At 35.7% G+C, this 24,220-nt stretch overlaps 1 protein-coding gene across 4 annotated transcripts in view; it reads left to right on the top strand.

Moving 5' to 3' along the window:
• Window positions 1-2,498: 2,498 nt before the first annotated feature.
• The window catches only part of LOC129237406 (uncharacterized), a 105,410-nt gene continuing 83,688 nt past the window's right edge, over window positions 2,499-24,220 (top strand). For all 4 annotated transcript variants that reach the window (XM_054872132.1, XM_054872135.1, XM_054872134.1 and 1 more), the window contains exon 1: window positions 2,499-2,663. The gene's annotated coding sequence lies outside the window, so the exon portion shown is untranslated. The remainder of the gene's footprint in view (window positions 2,664-24,220) is intronic.

The following is a 24,220-nucleotide window of genomic DNA, read 5'->3' as shown; positions in this document are numbered from 1 at the left end:
CCGTTAATAGTGGAAAATAACATCAGGCAAATGACCACCACGACCACACTTACAGGACAATATCCTTTTTATAAAATTTTTCATAACCGAATTGTAAAGTGGTTGCCCTATGTCCTTGGTAGCCACACGAATTCCATCTGTGAAGTCTTGAATCGACCCTGGGCTGTTGGCGTAGATCTTCTCTTTCACGTGGCTCCAACGAAAAAAGTAACAAGGTGTTAAATCACAAGATCTTGGTGGCCAATTGTGATCACCTCTTCGAGAGATAACACGGTCCGGAAACTTTTCGGGTAAAAGATCAATGATTTCATTGCTTGTGTGGCACGTAACGCTGTCTTGTTGAAAATAAACATTGTCCAGATCAATACCATCCAATGCCGGCTATAAAAAATTGTTAATCATCTCTCGATAGCGATAGATAACACCTGTTATTGGGAAACCCTTTAGTTGAGAAATCGGGAGTTCATACCGTATTCGATTATATAGTATGCTACAGCTCACCCTTCTGAAGAGGAAATTTCTCCTAATGAAAAGCCGTCAAACCTTCAACTTTTGGGACATGCTTCCTTTAGAATAGTCTCTGAAACTCTTATATGTCTCTGAAACTCTCTTTATATGTAGACTATTGAACTCCAATTTTCATCCCGAATATTGTGTAATACAGCAGCTTATTTTATCGGTCTGTGTAGTATATCTCGTGCCAATTGTTTTTTGGTTACCCTAAGTAAGTGATATCTGGCGGGAGCGGGAGTTCTTAAGAAGACAATCCTATATTTAGATTCCATTCGTTTCGATGAACCGCGTAGCCATTTTTTTAATTTAACCAAAAAACTGAACCTTGCTAAACCAACTGATTATTCTTAACTTTTAGGTACCCTTTGACTCTTTTCGCCGCCTCAACTTTCATCTCTCACACAAACATATGTGAATTTTCTAGTTCCAAAACTACGGCAAGCCTGGTGTAAATATCCGCCATTTTCTTCAAATATTTTGAAGTCCAGCAAAACCAGCTGTTCTTTATTTACATTGCGCTAATTAACTTCGCTTTACCTTAAACCAGAGTGCAAATTTTGAAGGATGCATAAACTAACCTTTAAATGTATAGGTCTGAGAATTTAATAAGCTTTTGGAAGAACAAAAAGGTTTTTATCATGAAAATTTGCTGTAACATTAGAGCTCAGTTGAGAATACAATACCTATTGCCAGATGATTTGTCATATGATCTGAGGTTTTCGATTATTTCCAAAAATATTATTTTCTTGTTAGAACGAACTGAGCAGAATTTTTCATTGAATGAAAGTTATCAATCATATACAGGCTTTAGACAAAACCTGCTTCAAGTACGTCAAGTTGATATCAAACAAAAAATCTTCATTCTAAATGCTGGTGTGCCATACATTAGTACAGGTGCTATGGCGTCCGTGCCGTACAACAGCGGGTGGAAAATATTTCTGATAGACATTTTTAGAAAATTATTTGACATTCGCTCTGCTAATTCCTGCTCAATAACTTACTATTTCTAGTGAAATTTTAGCATAGTCGCCAATACCAAATTCTTTGGTATGCAAAAATATGCAAGCAATTTACGAGTAAACTGCAGTTATCAACACCGTTATATACACATCGCTTGCCATTTATGTATGCAGTCATGCTAAGCTATTATCGACTGTCTGCCACAAACCTAGCCTTAGCCCTATAAGGGAAGTTACTGTATTGAAGAATAATTTGTGACCAGTTTAATCACCAGCATTTTATGACGCATTCCGCTTCATTGCAAAAAAAAAAACAAAAAAAACGTGTGTAACTTCCATGAACTCGTTAAAGCTCGCCACCCTTTCTGTTAGAAATTGCGGAATTTTATCTCCAATGCGATTTAGGAAATTGTCGAGGCATTGGTTTCTGTGGTGTGTGTAGATAACAGTAAACATTATCGTTATCACCTGTTCATATGATTCGAAAGTGTGAGAGACTGATAAGGTATAGAAAGATATTGAACGATTTCAAAGTGTTTGTGTTCATGGAATTTATCAGTAAAGTGATTTTATTTGTTATTAGGTTGCAATGGATAATGAAAAAATAACAATGAAATCAAACGAAGTTAAATGCGCTCGTTGCTGGCGTTGTTGAAAATTCTTGTATTGTAAAGCAATTAGCTGCTTATACATACAGCTTTCCCCTTCTAATTGTCGTGGTATTTGAATCTTAGTGCTTTGCACGTTTGGAAAATTCGAATTTACCTGCTTAGCTGCTTGCAAGTTTGTTCAATTTTTATTACGCTGTATTTTCCTTTCATAAAAGTGCAGTTACGTGTAAACGTGCCATTAAGTTCACAAAAAAACAAACATCGTAAAAACTGCAACACTTAACTGCGTCGATAACTCAAATTACTTGGCTTTAAAGAGAAACAAAAAGAAACTATGACAACACCTTGTTTTCATTATTTTCTTTCAGCTTTCGTGTAAAACAAAAACAAAAAAAAACAAAACACAAACAAAACAAAAAAAAACAAAAAATAAATAAAACATAAGTGCAAAAAAAGTAAATCCACCATAAACGACAAAACCGGTTATCGAATAGCAGATACTAAACATTGTGCAGAAAGATAAACTAATAAACAACACTAAGAAAGCAGCTTCAGAAATAGGTCGTCAGTACAAAGAAAGGTAAGCCCAATTTGCAAGTATTTGTTTAGGAAAAACTAACAAACTATAAATGATAAAAAAATAATGATCTATTAAGCTAAAAAAGGTACATTTATAAAAAATGTTTGAATTATTTGTTGGGCACTGTTTAGGGTAAAAAAAAAATTAAATATAAAACAAAAAATAAATACAAAAAGAAATTAAATACAAAAAAAAAATTGGATGCAAACAAGTGCGTGTAGCCTAACAGAAGTGAAACTTTCAAGGCAGACAAAGAAATACGGAGTGACCCGAGAGATAATGAGAGAGAGAGAGAGAGAAAGAAAAGAATATATGTATATCTCAATAAATTCACAACATTTGTAGAGAATACAAATAGACAAAATTTACAAAAAACGGAAAAGGGTCGACCGGTGTAGGTAAACACCGGACACAAACCGTGGCAACAACGCGCACTACTCCGAGCGTTTATCACCCGCAGAAACGCAGCGATTCCAGGACCGCAGCCCCAAAAAGTAGGCACCAAAAATATATTTCCTACAAGTTTGCACCAAGAAACAAGCGCCAAAAAGTAGGCAGTGTTATTTCTCACTAGAAATTAGCAACCACAAGGAAAACTCTTGAAAAATAGCCGAAAGTGTACCTAAGATATTTATAAGGTATAGCTCTCTCTCTCCTTTTCCTCTACCCTCTATGTTACATCTGTTTTCTCTCCCGCGGAACGAAAATGCCCAAAACGTTGCATGGCCTGGAAATTTTACTCTCGATTCTCGCTCGTCCATCGGCGCCTAAGAAGTTTCACTTCAAAAAAAACTAAACAGATGAAAAATTATTGAAGATTACGTTGAAGAGGGGTTCTTGAAAAAAAATGTTTTATGTGGAATTAAATTCTTCATCATGTGTACATTTACATATCGGGCATTCTTCGCTAACCGGACACCCCCATCTGCCCAGAACAGTTTTTATAAAAAAAATTTTTCCCTATGCCGAAATAAAAGCTTATGTCATGTACTTTAATTTGTCATGTGGCACTTTTTAAATACTAAAAAGCCATTCCTTCCAAATCTCAAACAAAAAGGAAGTGATTATTAAAAGATTTTCCAATTCTCCAGAAGAAAAAAAGTTTTACTGTGAATTCTTTTTTTATAAAAACTGTTCTCGGCAGATGGGGGTGTCCGGTTGGCGAAGAATGCCCCATATATATGTACCCCTAGATTTTTCTGTTATTATCAACTTTTTATATCGAAAAACCAACAAAAGTTACAAAGAAGGGGATGCATTTTTGTGATCTACAATAGTATTACGATTTTCAACTATTATACGAAAATAGAAGGTAGTTTCAATCTGCCACCTTTCTGTATTACTCGTTTTAATAATAGAACAATGCATCGGAGCATTTTCGGCTATACTCTTATTTCATTTTATCTTTCATATCGTTTAATCTCCGAGCAGACCCTATGAATTTTCACTAGGTGATTTAGAATCGAAAACTTTTGCCTAGCTTGACATTGTTGTACTCCACTTTTTGATAGATCCGCTGTTGTTCCGCTACCCGACCATGATGAGTTGAGAATAGCGATAACTCGTTTAAAGAACAACAAAGCAGCGAGAGCCGATAGTAGAGCGTATTGTATGAAAGAGTAAAGCCCAACCTCAACCAATTCATTGGGCCTTATCAGTGTGGCTTTAGACCTGGAAATTCAAAAATCGACCAGATATTCACAATATGTGAAGTCTTGAAAAATACCCATGAAAGAGAATCGAAACATACTATCTTTTTCTCGATTTTAAAGCTGCATTCGACAGCACGTAAAGGAGTTGGCTATTTGCCGCGATGCCTGAATTTGGTATCTCCGCAAAACTAATACGGCTATGCAAGATGACGTTGCTCAATACCAGCAGCGCCATCAGAATTGGGAAGGACCTCTCCGAGCCATTTGATATCAAACGAGGTTCCAAACAGGGTGACTCGCTATCGTGTGGCTGCTTTAACCTGCTAGAATTTCAGGCACAATTTTCTATAAGAGCGTACAATTGTTGGCGTATGCCGATGATATTGACATAATCGGCCTTAACAACAACACTGTTAGTTCTGCCTTCTCCAAACTGGATAAAAAGGTAAAGCGAATGGGTCTGGTGGTGAACGAATGAATGGCAAAACGAAGCACATCCTTTCATCAAACAAACAATCGGCACACTGGCGTATCGGCACCCACGTCACTATTGACACTTATGATTTGAAGTAGTAAGGACCTTTTTTATTTAGGAACCAGCATTAACACCGATAATAATCTTGAATTCCAACGGAGAATCTGTCTTGCCAACAAGGGCTACTTTGGATAAAGTGGGAAATTGACTAGTAAAGTCCTCTATCGACGAACAAAGCTAACACTTTATAAGGTTCTCATCATGACACACAAGCTTGGACTATGATAATAATAAGAGGCGCCTCCTTGGAGTGTATTTGAGAAAGATTCTGCGCAAAATTTTTGAACCTTTGCACGTTGGTAACGGCGAATATCGCAGGAGATGGAACGATGAGATGTGTGAGCTTTACGACGACATAGAGATTGCGCAGCGAATAAAGTTCCAACGGCTACCTTGGCTGGGTCATATTGTCCGAATGGATACAAACCCTCTGCCGCTGAAAGTATTCGACGCGGTACCAGGTGGTGGTAGTAGAGGAAGAGGAAAGCCTCCTCTGCGTTAGAAAGATCAGGTGGAGAAGGACTTGGCTTCACTAACTAGCGTCGGTTAGCACAAGAAAGAAACGACTGGCGAGCTTTGTTAAGGGGGGAAGCTGGTCTAGAATTTTGAAAAAATCGAAAAATTTTTTTTTGTCTTAAAAGGTGCTTTAGGGTCTTAGAAATAATATACCAAATGAGGGATGCCAGCAAAAATGTCTAAATGCCCAAATTTTTCATTCGACGGCAGTGCCTCGCAGGTATGATTTTACAATACTTACAACTTTAAACGCGTTTTTCTCGAAATCACTTTTTTTAAACTGGCCGAAGACATAACTCGAACAAATCTTTACCGATTCTTACGAAATTTTGACAATACATTCGAAATACCTTTCTCTGGAGACGTACGTAGGATTTTTTATTTATATTACATAGTTTTTTTTTTAATCAACAATTTTATGTCGTTCTTTATAGTGAAAATTGTAACTTTTTGTTCAAACGTGCACCATTTCGCGAAAAAACAAAATATGGAAAAAATCCTACGTACGTCTCTTTCTGTTGTTATATAGAAACTAAAAAAATTTTATTTTTTGATCCAGGACAAAAATTAAGGAGTTTACGTCTTCGGCAATGGACCCACTAGAAAAAAAGGCGCCTTAGGAGAACTGCTGGACAGCGGCCATTTTGAAATTAATTCAGACGAAAAATTTTGTATTTGTACCATGAAAGCTATATTATTAAACCTATTTCACAGATTTTCGATTGATTCCTTTGTTGAGTCAAAATAAATTCATAAAATATCCCTACCTCTAAAAAAACTGTATTGCTTACTTGGACTTGGATGTAAATTGAGCGATTTGCTCTGGTTGCCTAGTGTAATTATATAATTTTGCAATTTCAAAGCAAATCAATAGTATTACCTGACGTAACTTGAGTGTTAGTATAATTTCAGGTTAAACTATAAAAACAATTGCCGTTCAATCATTGTTGCCGACAGTCCCTCCAGTAGCAAATTAAACGTGGAACAAAGTTGCATCCAGACTGAAATTTAGACAATTTTTTATATTTTCAACTCCTCAACTATATACCAAGGAGTAGAAAAAGCAAACAAATTAACGAGCATAGAATGTGCCATCTCTTGCAAAAACCGAAGAAGTAGATCTATCTGCTGAGATAGTTTAAAAAAATGTTATGTTATCCAACAAAATTACCATGAATTTACTTTCAATGCTCACTTTGTTTGCTGTTAAATGTTAATTTTATTGTTTCTGACTATAAACTGCCAATTTCAAGATGGTGCAAAGGCAGAAGTGTACAAAGACCAAATTCGCCAACATCAAAAAATAAATTTATTTATCGACAAAAAGTTTTAATTTATTTGCCTACAAAAATTTCAATCATGTAAAATAATCCGAAAAATGAGATTCACTGCTGAAGTACTGTGCCCAGTCATCGAGACTCACAGGAGTCCTATCGCAAAATAAATTTTTTTCCAAAACAAAAAAACTCTTAATAAATTTGCTTTATCCTACAAATGTAGAAGAACATATAAAAGGAACCGGTGGCATTTTATTTCCAATATCTCAATAGCGAAATTTTTAAAATTTTAAATTTTTTTTATTTGCCTAAAAAAATTTCAATAATGTAAAATAACCCGTAACATGAGCTTCACTGCTGCGCACAACAGTGCTATAGTTTAACCGAATGCACTTTAATCGTTTGGGCGAAAATTGACGAAAATCAAATACACTGACTTTTGCATAGCCCTTACACATTTAATGCTTTCTAGGCAGAGAAGCATCCGCTTTATTCTACTAACATCACCATGGAAGCTTTGGAAGCAATTTTGCAGCTTTTCTACCTTGATCCAGACTTATCGCTGCACCAGCTCCCATATACAGCCGAACTTTAGTGGCTTCGTTAGGTTCTAAATAACCGCAGAAGGACCAGTGAGAGCGCATCAAATCACTGCTATTTAGTATAATCAAAGTCGATTAGTTTTAGGGAAAGAGAAATTCAATCAGCTTGTGACCGATCATAAAAACACTAAACTTTATCATTATTCAGTTAGTTCTCGCTCTTCTATCACTCTCTTCACTCTATGCAGAAATTTCTTCAATTTGAATCATGGATAATTTTTCCATTAATTTTTTCAAAACCGTGCGGCAAAAATTGTCTGTTTGAATGAAATCATTGCTGTGTTCTGTTGGGTTGGCGTAGATTTCAATTCCACTTGCACATGAATAATGCGCAACATGCAAATTCTCATTCTTTTTCAATCCAATTTTTACCGTTGTTTATGCCTCTTAGTTGCACTCGATAGTAGCGTTTTTTCAATTCCCCACTGTTTGCTTCCCCCCTTAAACTCAGCTAAAATAAAGATGTGAGCAGACGCAAAAGGTTCGGACCTTTATTCCAAGCTTCGAGTTGTTTTTTTATAAATTAGATGATGGGTAAAGTAAAACAAACTTTATTCACGATCTGTTGCGCAAATGCACCGAGTTTTGGAAACTCAGAAATTCACAGCTCATATTTATTATATTTTTCTTTCTATTTTTTACTAATGTGTTTTATGTCTTTCTTCACTTAACTTCATACATTTCTATTTACCTTTTCCAAACTTCACCCTTAAAAGTTTGTAAGGGAGAAAAACATAAACGCTAATAATTTATTTAATGATTAGCAACAACAATGAATCCCATTTAATAGAACTATCAAGGTGAATCTATAGAAGTTGATATCGATACTATATTAGGTTTCCAAATACAACAGTTTGGTGCGCTATTGTTTTGTACCTCCTTGAATAGATTCGCCTACCTTCTATTTATTTCTGTATCATAAATTCGAGTATCAGAAATTTAGTTTATAACCAGATATTTACAAAATGATCCGTTTTTTGCTTGAACGAAGTTAGAAAATATTAATGGGGGTGATGCCGATTAGCCGCATAGTTGCTGCTGTTTGACTCCTTTGGAATATCTTATGATTGAAAAAATTCTGATATTAATCTTGCCCAACTAATCTTGAAAAACTGTCTCACGCAGGGTCCTCTACATTATGTCCGCCATTTAAAAGTTTTTATTTTTGTAATACTTGCCCCAACCACTGTACACCCACGCTAGGTCCGAGCGGATCGTTTTCTACTCGTATTCTCTCAAGGGATGAGTGGGCGGGGTGCAACATTAGGCGGCGAGGCATGTCAAACATGGTCAACTTAAATTTATATTAAATATTTACTCCGGTAGCCAAGCGGCAATTAGGGCCTCGGCCTCGTTGTTTGTGCTTTCGAGATTGTCGGGGAATGTCTGGCTTCTCTTTCGATTGCATCCGAATACTTCGACATCAGGCTCATTTGGGCTCCCGGTCACAGCGGCATAGAGGGAAACTGCTAGGCTGATGAGCTGGCTAGACAGGGAATTTTGAAAATGGTTTCGTCGCGAAATGAGAGAATTGGGGTTCCCTTAAGAACCTGTGGCCTGCTCGTGGAAAGATGGGCCTCGAGTCAACTCAGCGAGCGCTGGGCTAGTGCGCAAACGTGCAAGGTCGCGAGCTCCTTCTGGTCACGGGTAGATCGGGGACGCTCGAGGGAACTCCTAAGGTTAACAAAGCCCCTGCTCTCGAATTTGGTGGGTATCCTTACCGGACATTGTCCGTTGGGTGTTCATGCCGTGAGACTTGGGATTGCGTCAAGTCCGTTCTGCAGAAGCTGTCTGGAGGACGAAGAGAAACCACCTCAACAACTTCTTCTCAGCTGCCCTGCTCTCGTCTGGCAAAGATTTAGACAACTGGGCTCTGATTTTTTCGCTAAGCCTGCGGATATAGCGGGTCTAAACATCATAAATTTGGTGAAATTCATCAGTAGATTGTTGCGGGTAACTACGAACGCAAATCAGCCACGGTCATGATCATCATCGTCTATTTGTATCATAATTCGAGTATCGTCTATAATCCCAAGGCTCCTTCTTCCTTCCCTTCTCCTTTCTCCTCTCACATGTATGGCATCACAACGGACGAATTTTCAATATTTGTCCAAGTGTGCCCTAAGATAGGGCAGCCATTTAACCTAACCCAACCTACATAATACTTGCCCCAACCATTATTAATTCGCACCCATACGATTTCTTCTCATATACAACCCGTTGCAAAATCATCAAATTATGTAAAAATAAAGTTCCCATTACCACAAAAACCATATTACGCAGTTTGAAACTTTGTTCAAAATTTTTCAAAATTCCGTCAAAACTTTAAACTTTTAAAATTTGACAAATTTTTAATTTTCATGGTATTTTTAATGTAAAAAAGTGCAAGTTTCAGGTGACTACAAAATACTGTTGATTTTTGACAATTTTATTTCTCTGAGGTATTACGCCTTTTCTTCCCTACAAAGTGCATGACTCTTTTTTAATATGTGGGTAGGGCGGGTATGTGTTTATGTCCTAAATGTAAGTGTGAAAAAGTCCAACGCCTATTTTCGTTAATATAAAATGATTTGTAATCGTATATTTTTTCATAGCACAACCACAATTAAGCCTCACTGAGATTCTTATGTTCAAAACCCAGGAAGTGTAAGAGCGATTACCACAATGACATCACCAGAGTACATTTCGTGCCTCTTTTTTATTAGGCTAATTACAACTTTTCATACGAGCTTTTAAATGCAAATTGTTTTAATTAAATAAATAGCAAGGCTAAGTTTATGAATCACCTGAAAGCAAATTAAATATTTACGCACAGTACCCCAATTTCGCTAAAAAAATACAATAAATAAAAAGTAAAAGTATGTCTGTGCATAAACTGATTTCGCCAAAACGCTTTGAATGCCAATAATGGGCTTTTATTGTCGGTAGGAGCGCAAAAAATAGAATGAAAAAGTGTGTCAGTGGCGATTTACCAGCAATGCTTCACAAATAATTGATTTTTTTCTATTTATGTTGCTTTGTCAACTTTTACCGCTTACGATTTTCGTGTGTTTATTGTATGTTTAAGCGCACATTTCCATTGTGTGAACTTAATTTATATTACTGTCACAATTTGAGCCTTGAATGGATTGGATGCAGACAATACAGAATTATCAGACAATGATTATACGAATAGATTGTATTCGGCATGCAAGTAACTGCATACATAGTGGGTATAATGAATGTACATCTACCAATGCACACACACACACACACACACACACACACATGTGAAATTCCAATAGTGAAGGAAAGCGCAATATTTTTATCCAAAGAGCAGAATGAATCCTTTTGTCATAACTACACAAAACAACACTTGCATAGAACAGCACTCAACCTACTTACAGTCTATATATCCTTTGTACATTTTTAAGCCTGAGAACTATGCTGGGCGATAGTATGTAGTATGCTATGGGGGAAATGGCAACTGTGTTCCAAACAGCAATTTTTGCCATCCTGAAAGTAGTAACGTGTCAAAGAGCCATATAAGGCTATTTCAAAAGGGGCGCCTAGTTGTCAGCAGTGAATAATTGCTAGACGATACCTTTTTTTGTTATCTTTGACATTTCTCAAGTAGACAGATATGCAATTTCACACGTTAGAACAACGCGTTGAAATTATTCAAATTCATTATTAAAATGGTTGATCTTTAAGAACAGCATATCGCGAAGTTGATGATTTTTTAGTGGATATAATCGTCCGAATGAGTTGGCAATTCAAAGGTTGGTAAACAAATTTCAAGAAATTGGTTTTGTCGAGTTTGGAGAAAGGACTGGCAGACCAAAAACTTGTTGTTCTGTTGTGAATATTGCTGCAGTAGCGTAAAGTGTTGCCTTAAAACCTTCAACATCGATACCTCGTCGGCCTCAACAATTGGGTATTCATGAATCGAATGTTTGCTGGATTTTGCCTGTAGACGTGCCCCCTCATTTAAATGTTGCCATTTTTTCACTTATAATTGATGACCCGTATTTTGGACAAAAATAGTGAAACCTGAAAGAATCTAAACCTTTACATGCTTTATTTTAAAACAACATCTAGGCGTCATATTTGAAAGCACCTTGTGTTAGTTAGCAGCCACCAAACGGAAACCTAACCGGAAATATTTGGTGTGCGTATTGACGTTATTCCACAAAAGCAACAATTTTATGCCGCTTCCGAGTGACAAATGATTTTTGTTAGCAGATTTTTTATGGCAGAAATATTGCCTGGTGGGTGGTGATCGCAATTACAAAAAACTTGTGCAATCATTAGATGTTTCATGTGCACCGTATGTATCGAATCCGGTTTCAAACGAATGACAGCTCTACGCAAATCAAATTGCGTTGCAGAAGAGTAGACATCTGAGTGTTAAAGAGCTCAGATTTTCGCCCATAACATATGATTTTCTAAAGCTACTGTAAGCAACGCTTATAGGACTCACAAATCAAAACGTTCTGAAAAGGTTTATGGTAAAATATGTCAAATATTGCAATGGAAATATCAGATGGCTGCTAACAACAGTCAAAGTGTCCAAGGCCAGGAGTATTAATTGGAACCTTTGTATCATTTCTGAAATTATGCCAAATATCATTTGATATTTCTGAATTTATGTCAAATATTGCAATGGAAATGTTAGATGACTGCTAACAACAGTATCAAAACGGCACGTAAGTGCTACTTGAAGTGTGCCTGGCGTACTCTTGCCATCTTGCTAACAACAGTAAAAGTGCCCAAGGCCAGAAGTATTAATAGCAACGCTCGTGCCATTTCCGAAAATAGCTTTTCAACCAGATGGAGAGCAATTCTTCCGCAATTCTATACTCATCAACCTTGTATTTACTTATCATCATATAAAAGGTTTCCGAACACATACAAAAAAAAAAAAAAAAACAAAATTGCCAAAAATCAACGCGATTCTTGAACAATGTGATATTTTCAATTTACTAAAATTGCATGGGTTATAAAAAAGCGTACCTAGAAGTTTTCTAAAAATTTTGATTACAAAGTTGAAAAATTAGATGATTTTTTTTTAATTTATTAATATAAATTTTTGTGAATTTTTTTAAATTTGTTTGTAAATTGATTTATGAGGCTTATGTTATGCAATGTAATATATTTTTTATAAAAAAAGGAAAAAAAGTGTGCATAAAAAATATCGCAAATATTGTAAAAAGATGGAGTGACTTAATTTGAGGGTATTTTTATACACATTTTTATGCCTCAATCCATTATTGTATTGTTTAAATACGAACATGAAATTTAACAATAAACAGTTTTTATATTGTACATATGTATGTATATCTATACGCCACAAAATTCCAAACAAACTTTAATTAATTTAGCAAGAAAAAATAATCTCTACCACTACTTTTCACGAATTGCTGCAAGCTTTCACAATTGTTCGCAAAAATAATGTGGCTATGTACAGATATGTTTTGTGGAAAAGCATACACAAATGCTTATCTACAGACACATTTGTATATACAGTAGATTCTGTTTTTATGCGGTTTTGAAATAGTGCGGTTTTTAAAAAAATAAAAAAATGCATGTCGACCTATCGGGAATTGTACATATAAACAAGATTCTAAACCAGCTAAGCAAAAACTCATCACAGATTGCATCAAAAATGCTAACCCTACAAGTATGGAACCGCTTGCATCACCATCTAGATCAGACGTGTACATTTGCTCAAGTGACGGAAGGGATTTTACGCCAAATCCTAAACGAATGCGCAACATGCGGGTATTGTCTGATTCTATTTCTGACGATGTAAATTTATTTTTCGACTCTGACGTTTCTTAAATAAAGATATAATTTTCAAAAACACAATTTTTTGTTTATGCGATTTTATTTAATTATTTCCGATTCATGCGGTCTATGGAACATATCTATAGTTATAATATGGGACTAGTACCTTTTTTTATGCGATTTTATTACATTATTTCAGATTTATGCGGTTCTTAGCACTTTTGAAACGTATCTATAGTTTTACTATAGAACTGGTAGCTTTTTTATGCTGTTTTTTTATGCTGTTTCTTGCGGAACGTATATACCGCATAAAAACAGAATCTACTGTATTTCAAAAATTATTTCAAAAACTTTATATTGTGCCTTGTTTATTTATGGAACGGCGGGTGACTATGGCGGTCTAGTGAAATTAGAATTTTTCTGTATTTTGCTATTTTCTTAACACTTCAATAAATCAAGCCAAATTTGACGTATGTACTTGAGGATGTACGAGTACATATATATATAATATATTTACATACATATATATGTATATAAGTAGGCGAGAAAAGTTTGTGTGTTTTTTCTCACTTTTTTGTAAAATGTCCATAGAATTCATGAATTATTCGAATACGGAGGAATTTAATAAAGAAATAGATAAATAGATTGGAACATATGTACACGCATACACACATACATACATTTATACACAATTTTCTTCGTTTGATTTTTCCCAGAAGGCCTGCCTCATGCGTGTGGGTTTTTAACCTGAACTATACCTCCTTCCGTCATAGTACCGATTCCCGGTTACTACCGTCAAGTATTTCACTGGAAGGTTGTCAAACGTAGCGTCTACTTGTTACCACCCAATTATAAAACCATATCAGTGGGGAGCAACCTCTGTCGGATCTGTACGCCCACACTCATATTTTGCCTGCTCGCTGTACCGAATTTGCTGCATCACTTTGGCAGTCATGTGCTATACTTCGTTCCATGCGTTCTTGCGCTTTAGCATCTGTGGCCCTCGATTCTCGGACGTGACGCTACGCAATGATTATCTTCTAGTTTTTCCTTAAGCCTTCTGAATCGAAGTCATACGGAAAGCACATCTTTGTCGATTGCTAGTTCGCAGTTCACGCCGTATAAAGTCTTTTCATGCTCGAAGAGTTGAAGGTACACTTCAAAATATCCATTACCTCTAAGGATTTTGGTAAGGTAGGAATCCACTTCCCCGTGTTTTCTCTGGAGCCGTGCTTTAACTCAGGAGATAAACCAACACGTCTACTTGCCTTTTGTTGAAGTTTTCCGTCGAAATAATTCAAATCTAAGGCTCTTCGAAAGAGAAGAGTCCCGTGATTGATATTCCTAATATAGGGTGAGCCATGTAAAATTTGCTTTTTGAATCGGCTATAAAAAAAACTAATCAATATTTTCGATATTCGATCAACCCAATTTTTAAGCACATTTTCGATTGTTTGGGTTCAATTTCATGAATGGCTACTTCGATTTCGTGTTTTAAAGCATCAACCGTCTCTGGATGGTTCGCATAGCATTTGTCCTTAACGGCTCCCCACAAAAAATAGTCCAACGGGCTTAAATCACAGCTCCGAGGCGGCCAATTGATATCGGAATTTCGGCTGATTATTCGGTTTTCAAAAACGGTAGCCAAAAGTTCGAGTGTAACCGTCCTGTTGAAACCAAATGTCGTCCGTGTCATCCTCTTAAATTTTTGGAAACAAAAACTCGTTGAGCATGGTAACGCTCGCCATTTACTGTAATCGCGGAAGAAGGAGAAGACTCACCACTTTGGAAATAGGTTTTCAATATTTCCCAACTTTATTCAAGCGTATAGCGTCCCATTTCGTAAATGTCAAACCTTTAAGTAAATTATGAACACATTTGACATGTCATTTGTGTTACCATTCTCAAAAAAATATTATAGGTGGTTCAAAAAGCTAACGCTATATGGCCCACCCTGTATGTGCTTACATATGTGCGTAAATTTTAGAATACAGGTATATATATGAATCTTTTATTTAATAATTGCTAACCCACGCTGCTCTTCGAAGTTGGTCGGTGAATGTAAGACAAGACTGAACAATGTTGCAAAACACAACAAAGTTATTCTTATTTGGATAACTGGACACTGTGGTATTACAGGGAACGGGTTAGCTGATAAATTGGCAAATGAAGGCTCTGCAAGTAAGCCACAAGGACCTCAACCCTTTCTAGGTGTCAATTCCGCATCGACTATGAGTTGAGGTCTACCCATAGAGGACGTTGGTCTTGGTTGAACTCGTGCTTTGTGAAAGAACCAAACAGGAAAATAGCGACCTTTCTCCTAAAACTCAGTAGAAAGGACCTGAGAGTGCTGGTGGGTATAATCACAAGGCATAACGCCTGTGGTCAGCATATGGCTGCCCGATATGCCTATCCCGTCTGGAGGATGACGACACTGCAAAGCATTTTCTCCGTAGCTGTCCAGCTTTTCCAGAATCAGATGTAGGATATTGGGTTGCGATATACTTAGTATTGATAAAGTTCATACTCTTCCTCTTCCGGATCTCTTAAAATTCATCAATAAATCCAAGAGATTTGTGGAAGAGTGACCTCAAACTAATTTATCCGTCCTACCACCCAATTTTTATCTTTCCTATCTCTATTCTTTCTACTGAAATCTATCCGGGTGTAGTACAATGGTCTTCTAACTGAGTGCTTGGACTTGTCCAACCGCCCACAAATCTAATCTAATCTAATAATTGGAAACTTATTTTAATTAAATTTGAAAAGATTAAAAAATGAATAATAATAATAAATAATAGATTCGGTTACTTCCTTTGCCCTCATAAATGAGTCACACGTTCGCCCAGGATTACAGGAAATAATGACGAATTAAATTCAATCCTTATTAGAGAGCTTTTGAAGTTTGTGCTTGTTGAAATTTGGTGTTTGTAAATAAATAAATAAAAATAATATAATTTAAAAATAATATAAATAAATATATATATATATAATAGGCGCGTACACCCTTTTTGGGTGTTTGGCCGAGCTCCTCCTCCTATTTGTGGTGTGCATGTTTGATGTTGTTTCACAAATGGAGGGACCTACAGTTTCAAGCCGACTCCGAACAGTAGATGGTTTTTAACTTGAAGCTGTTTCATAGCAGAAATACACCCGGAGGTTTGTCATGGCCTTCCAAGGGGTGACCGCTATCAAAAAATAGAATAGGAGAATAGGTGAAGAAGCTGGGCCTATGCCTATTCCTATTAATAAACAAATTTAAATATAAAATTATTATTTTCGCGCTTTTCAATAAAATGAATTAATTATATTTTCAGGATATTAGTAATGTAGAGAAAATCGAATGTTGTTTATGGAATAAATACATTTTAATAGGCGAAGAAGAGATACTCCAATTATTTAAACAAAAAAGTTATTATTTTGAATTAATTTTTAGAATTTTTTGGTTAGATATCTTAAGTATTGTACTCAGTTGTAAAAAAATGGTTTGGGAATTGGCTTTTTTGAATGAAACGTTTTTGTGGTTTATCTTTTGTTCTGAACAATTTTCATAGAATTTCTGACGATTTTCAATGTAGGAGAATTTTACAAAAAATTGAATATATGTACATATGATATGTTTTAGCATGAAGTCGAATAAAGAAACTGTATCCCTCAAAAAATCATTTCTTTTGCTTAAGAAGTATTCCATTACAGGGTCCGGCAAACTTCAGACCGCTCGCGCAGCTGATGTACGGGTATCTGCTGTCTGTTAGTTGGCTAAATGACAGTTCAGAAAGAAAAAAGAAACTCAGTAATGGATTTAAAACGTAATAGTGGGATTGCATTATATTTGGCTGGTAAATCACAACCAGCGATTGTTCGTGCGCTCGAGCACCTCAAAGTACATAAAGTTTTTGTTTATCGCGAAACGTCATGGAGGTGGTCATCAAAAGACTGCAATGTCACGTGAAATGGTTCCAAAAGTGAAGAAGTGACTTGAGCGAGAACCCCGACGAAGTGCAAAGAAAACGGTGAAAGAACTGAAAATATCTGACCGTAGCATACTGAAAAATGATCTCAAAGTCAAGTATTACAAGATCCAAAAGGCGCATGATCTCACACCAAAGCAGCAATAAGTCAGACTTAGAGAGTGAAGGAGTTACTTCGATTGGCCAAAAGCGGTAAATTTCCGAACATTGACATCTGACGGGAAATCGTTCTAGTCCAATCGTTTTCATCGAACCTGGCGTCAAGGTAAATGCTTGCCATTTTGGAAAGCAAGGTCTGAGTTAAAAGATTCACCAGTCTCGAGGCACTGAAAAAAGCCATTGCCCGCGAGTGGGCCAAAATACCTGCAAGTCACATTCGGAAATCTTGCGATTCGTTTCTGGATCGTCTCAAGGCCATAGTCAAGGCAAACGGTGGTCACATCGAGCAAAAGTAAATTGATTCTTAATTTTGTATTATTTTCGTATATTTTTTACTTTGAATTGAATAAAACTAATTTTCAGAACTAAATTTATGGCCTTTTTAATTGGTGACACTTCGAGTGCCGGACGCTGTATCGGTTAATTGAAAAGCTATAATTTTCGCAACCAAACACACAAAAAAATTAATTTGGGATATAGAACTCAGATAAAAAATTAATTGAAAAACTGGTAGTTTTGGATTATTATGCGTTTTGCTTACAGATTTTTCCAAAGGGCTGCGTCGAGTATATAACCAAAAATAAAATGGGCATCTTAACATAAATCAGCTGATTACTTTTGTTTCAATTTGGCGGTTAACTAATCGCTGTGAAATCGTAATTTTGTAAAGCGTAGGTTAACTCATGCAACTGAAGCTAATTTTAAATTAACTCACTAGGGGCTCAAGGCCGTTTTTTGACAGATCCAAATAAAAATTGAACTATATTTCTTTAGTCACATAAAAACGTTTGGAAATCTTATTGCTTTGTTTCTTTTAATGATTGGGAGCACAAACATTTCATTTGCAAGCGCGCATATTTCGTTTATCAATTTGCTGTGCGTATTACTTTACATATTTTTCACATAATTAAAATTTTTTGTTTTTGCTCATACATTTTTAGGTCACTTATGCTCAGTTGAAGACGACGAGAAAATGCCTCGAGAGTTCAATAATTTTATGGGCATACTAAGGCTAAGTGTGCACGCATTAATTATGAAAAATTGTATATATAGTACATACATGTGTGCGTTGATATACACATGTATGTATGTATGTATGCGCACTATTCGAATCAAGTATGATTGTGGCCCTTGAAATTATCAAGTTTCGTAATTTTCCCTTTTTTTGTTGCTTAGAAAGTTCATTACCGGCAGAGTTGTGGTTTTACTTTTGGTTTCCTCAATGGGAAAATGTACAAAGCACAAAAAATCAAACGAATAAAAATATTAGAAACCAATGATGACAGCTGGATCATTATTCATGTACGGCAATGTGAGTTGAATATGAAAAAAAATAAAAATAAAAAAAGTGAAAAATGAAAAAAAAGATGAAAAATGAAAAAAGATGAAAAATTGCATCTTAGTGGCTTGGGCATAAATGTGATATATTTCCTTCTTATTTGTAATTTTTCTGTTGCGCAACGCACAGATAAACCTGTAATTACTATATCGTACTGAAAGTTATCTTCCGATATATATACCATTCAACCAATATACACTTTCATAAGGCAAATTGCCGTGATCAAATCGAAGCGTCTTGATGTTGTTCCACAAATGGAGGAACTTTCAGCTTTAAGCCGACTCCGCACGGCTGATATTTTTATGAGGAGCTTTTTCATGGCAGAAATACACTCGGATGTTTTCCGTTGCCTACCGAGGGGCGATCGCTATTAGAAAAAACTTTTTCTATTTGATATTCATGCACGAATATTCGAATCTACGTAATCTCCGAATTCCGAGTGGTAGTCACGCTCCAACCCATTCGGGTTACATTATTAAATGTAATTCGCGTAAAGCTACTCGCACATAAAAGCCAAATTTTTGCCGATACTGCTCTCACTGCCCGTACCACGACAATGCGCCTTCTTACACTGCATTCATTCTTCGTGACATTTTGGCCGAAAATCGGCTCATATAATTCTATAACCACGTATTCGCCTGCTTCGCCTGTAAAACTTCTGGCTTTTCAAAAAATTGAAAAGCTCACTACGATAGCACAGTTTTGGGCCCATAGAAGAAGCTTAAACTGAATCGCAGCTTTAACTGATGTCCGTATCTGAAATGTAGTTTAATAGTCGGCCTCCGTAGTCTAGCGTGTTTGCACTAGCCTGCCATCCCAGAGGTTCTGAGTTCAAATCCCACGTCAAACACGGTCCTCGCACTTTTCCACATTTACCTACTTTCCCTGTTTCTAAGAAAGTTACAGTTACATCAGTGGCGCCAAAAAAAGGAAGCGGCCAACCGCGGTAATAGCGCAGACACACCAAATTTAGCGAAGTCCTTAACCATCTGTGCGATCCTTCTGGCTGAAAAATGTGAAACACAGATGGCGCTTCAAGCAGTAAGAAGGCGTTCTTAATAAGTAACGACAGGTGGGCATTCCCACTATTTAGGACTGGTAGCGGCAGGCTAATCACCTACCCTGTCAGAAATCAAAATAGATTAACGAAACCAATGCAAGACTGAGTCTTGTCGGAGGCCCTAAAAAGAGTGAACAAAGAAAAAAAAATGTATTGAGAAACAAATTTAGGCATAAATATATTTTATCACAGGCAGATTAAATCAGAAGTGACGAAATATCGAGCCATTACCGCCAAAATAATGTATCCCACACCATAATCGATTTTTGTTTTGTTATCGAAATCGATAGTTCAGCATCATTTACATCATCTGTCGAAATTTCATGGCTGTAGATTAAACCGTTATGATTTTATAACAAAAACAATTTTAATGTAATGCATATGGTGACTTGTTTACATTTTCTTTGAACGCTTGTGTGGGATACAATTAAATTCTCTTTTAAAATAAATGACAACACAAGGGGAAAAAAATAAAAAAAAACACAATTTTTTTAAACTTTGATTAAAGATAAAGCTTTAGAACAATATGTCGAAGGTATGAATTTGTTTTTTTGCAAAATATGTTTTTGTTTTCAATTATTGGATATTTTTACAGCTCTCCCTGGTACCGTATAGCGATTCAGATGAATCTTTCGTTGATTTAAATGGTTTGGAAAGTTTAAAAGAAGTCGAGAAGGAAACGTGTGTTGGGAAAAGGGGCTACAGAAAGCAAAAGAGAACACCTAAAAGGCTGTAAAAAGTTAAGAAAAAAATACGAGTGTTTTGCTCAACCCGTGCTTAAAGAAAAAATGTCCAAATTCGTGTCATGATAAAATTTCTGAAGATGAAAGAGTAAGAATAAATGAATATTTTTGGGGAATCGGCAACAAAATTAGACAGAAAGATTGGCTGTCTTCTTGTGTTAAACAAGTCGATATTAAAAGGCGATATGGAAAAAGTGACAGAAAAAAGTGCAGCTTTAATTATTTTATCAATATCAATAATAGCAGTTTTAAAGTTTGTCAACAATTTTTATTGTAAACGTTGAACACTTCACAAACGATTTTAATATCCGTAATAAAAAATAGAAGTTCGTATAAAACTTGCCTTGAAAATATAAAAAAGCCAACTGCACACAACAAATCTGAGGAAGCAAGCATATCGCTAGTAAAATCCTTTATAGAACAATTACCAGCGGTTCCTTCACATTATGGCAGGAATAAAAGTACAAAATTATATCTACCTCAAGAATTTCGAAACATGAAAACTGTATATCAGCATTATGTCAAACATTTGAAAGCTATTAATAAAGAAAATAGTCAGTTATCGTTAAGAGTATTCCGTAATATTTTTAGAAACAGTTTCAATTTAGGCTTTCATTTACCTAAAAAAGATAAATGTAAGAGTATCAAATTCATCTAAAGGACAAAGAGAAATGTAAGCAAATATTTTTGGAGGACCAAAAGCTATGCAAAGAGAATCCGGCTTATTTATGTACAAGTTTCGACTTGCAGAAGGTCTTAAATACTCCCTATGGAAAAAGTGTTACTTTGTTCTATTCTAGAAAATATTCATTCTACAATGCGATAGAAAATCTTTACCCGTAAAATTCCAACACGAGTATTTAAATTTCAAATGGGATGGATCTGTTAAAGATTTGCTACCTGAAACCGACCAGGAAGATAGTATTTAGCGTTCTTTATATATTTTTATCTATCGTTATTCAAGTTTACAAGATTTTAATATGAATAACATTACTTTGTTAACAGAAAACTTTAAATATATGAATTACATTACTTTATTTTTGTTTTATCGAATATACTAAGAAATGTATACATTTATTTTTTTTTTTAATCAAATGTAATTTAATTTTAAGGACTAAGTAAAAAAATTAAATAAAAAAAACGGGAAGTCACTTCCTTAAAATAAATTTTTGTGTAACCCACACACTTTTTTAATAATATGTTGCCAGAAGGAAAGCAAAAAAAATGTATCCCACAAAAACAACCCTTATGATGCAAATATATATTTAAAATTATTAAAATTAAATGTATTGCACAAAAACATATTTACATTATAAATTTTAAAATAATGGCTTTATTCAAACGGATTTAATTTAAAGAAAACCTTCCCCTGTAAAATTTTGAGTTTGTGGGATACATTTTTTCGGCGGTTATGGCTCGATATATTTGAAAGAATAATTAATGATTATAAAATGTTTAAACAAATGTGTCTTTCAATTTGATCACAGCTGTGTGCAGATCATTATAACATTTCCATGTATGTTCTTTTTATGTTCTATTCTGTAAATGAAGAGTTTAATATAGGGTTGGGCATAGTGCACTAAATAATTAATGCATAGAACTAATTTTCTAAGAACTTTGTGGTAATTTAGTTTTTTTAAGCTCAAACGATATTCGCTTTAAGGGGCTCGCTCCTTTCTGAACAGCGATAAACAGTATAATAGCGATTTTCACTATACCCCTCAACAGCAAAAGAAAAAAAAAAATTAAAGACAAATGACACCTCCGCGGTGACCTAACTATTGACATAGCCAAGATGGCTGTGAGAGAGTTACGAAACTTTGCACTTAGCCGATCGATTCTTCGATGGACTGCATGAAACTGACAACGGTTCAAGATCATAACTTTAATTTCACTCCACAACATGTCGTTTAAGGTTGCTCTACGCTTCGGCTTCCAAAATACATCCCTTTACATAAGAAAATTTTCTTTACCTGTTTGCAAAAGTATAGTATTTTTCGAAAAAGTAATAAACTTGATTAATGTGAGCTGACAATAAACATTTCAAAGTTTAATAACAGAAAAACATTAATCCAATCAATTGGACAATTTTTGATTTGTTACTGTTTGAAAATTAGTTCTGTGGTTTTTTAACACTTTTTGATTTACAGACACGCCTCTTTTGTAACTGTTTACAATTTAAAACAGAAAAAACCTTTCAGCAGAAATAAGCTTAAAACTACGAAAACAAACCCGGTGTAATTAAAGCATTTTGTGTACAGTTATTGGAGAAAATACACCTGTGCTCACAACAATACCACCACAATGGAGGAATCATTAGCCCATATTTCTTCAAAAATGAGGCTGGTGCCAATATAACAGTGAATGGTAAGCGCTACCGCGCCATGATAAACGACTTTTTAGTGCCGGAAATTGAGGACCGTGATCTCCACAAGCTCTGATGCCAACAACACGGCGCTACCTGTCATAAAGCCCATGAAACAATGGATCGTCGTTTCGGTGAGCATATTTATCTCTCGCCTCGGATCAGTGGACTGGCCACCAGATCGTGTGATATCACTCTTTTGGACTTTTATTTGTGGGTGTATGTAAAATCTAAATGCGTTGTGGATAAAACAGCTTCGATTGAGGCATTGGATGCCAACGTTACTAAAGTTATTCACGAGACCGACCGACCGAAATACTGCAGCGGGTCATTCAATATTGGTGTTTACGGTTGGTCCAATTATGACGCAGTTGCAGCCTACATTTGAAAGGAATTATCTTTAAAAAATAAATGTTTTGAATGGTTCTGCACAAAAATAATGAAGATTGCCCAATCGATTTGAATTTTCGTTATTTAATTGCAATTTAGAATCCAATACCTCTAAATTGATTACCCTTTATATATATACGTACAAGTATTTGCAAGCAATCGGCGCCCAACTGTACTTTGCGCGCTCGCCCCAACAAGGCCGCAGACTTTTGTTGAACTTTTAACCCAATTTTAGCGGTGTTTAGTGGAAAGTGTGAAATTTGTTCTCAACAAGCAGCCAAAACAAACAAAATATGACCATGGAGTCTCTTTTGTTGTTTGTTGTTTGTTGATTCCTGCTTTTGTTATTGCATTTATTTTAATATCGCGTGTGGCTTTCATTGGCAATGAGCCAAGTGGTTATAAAAAAACAAAAAACAAAAAAAAAAATAACTGAAAAAAAAGAACTCCGGAAAACAACAAAACTTCAATCATATTGCATGGCGTTTGTCATATTTTACCACTAGACAACAACAACAAAGATGTGAGTGAAATGAATGCATGCCCATTATTTTTGGAAATTTTCTGCATATCACGCAGTTTAAGTACTGTACATGCACCCATACATACGCACGCATTTATTTCATTCATAAGGTCTACAGCTTTGTGGCATATGAAAAATTTGCTACCAACTTTACACCCCATTTACTGTTGTTTATTTACTTTCAATTGACCACATTTGCTTGTGCCCCAATTTATGGCTGCACAAGCTGCAAGTGCCGCAGATGGAGCAAATGGTTTTCACCAGGTTTTGGTTGCATGTTGAAATGTCGTTGCTGTGTTGATACATTTTTGTTTTAATACATACCGGGTATGTGTAAATTTCTATGTGCGCATATCCACTTAGGTGCCTAGCAAGCGTCACTAAACTAGTGCCTCACGTCCGTCGTCTGTCGGACATAGCGACGTGAGGTCATCAACGCCATCACAATCACTCAAGCATTACAACCACTGCCTTGGTGTACTTGCCATCAACTGCACACTTACATGTGCATAGTGTGTAAATACATATTTACAAAAAGGCACACAACAAAACTTAACCATTTATGCACATAGCATGGCATAGGTGAACAGCAATTTCTTTTATCCAGCTGTGTGGCACGCGCTGTTGGCGACTACAATGGGAAATTGCAATTCCTT

Source organism: Anastrepha obliqua, chromosome 2 (assembly GCF_027943255.1).
Source record: "Anastrepha obliqua isolate idAnaObli1 chromosome 2, idAnaObli1_1.0, whole genome shotgun sequence".
In the NCBI taxonomy this organism is placed as follows: domain Eukaryota; kingdom Metazoa; phylum Arthropoda; class Insecta; order Diptera; family Tephritidae; genus Anastrepha; species Anastrepha obliqua.
The sequence above is the reverse complement of the archived record's forward strand: the minus strand, read 5'-3'. Positions and strand labels throughout refer to the sequence as shown.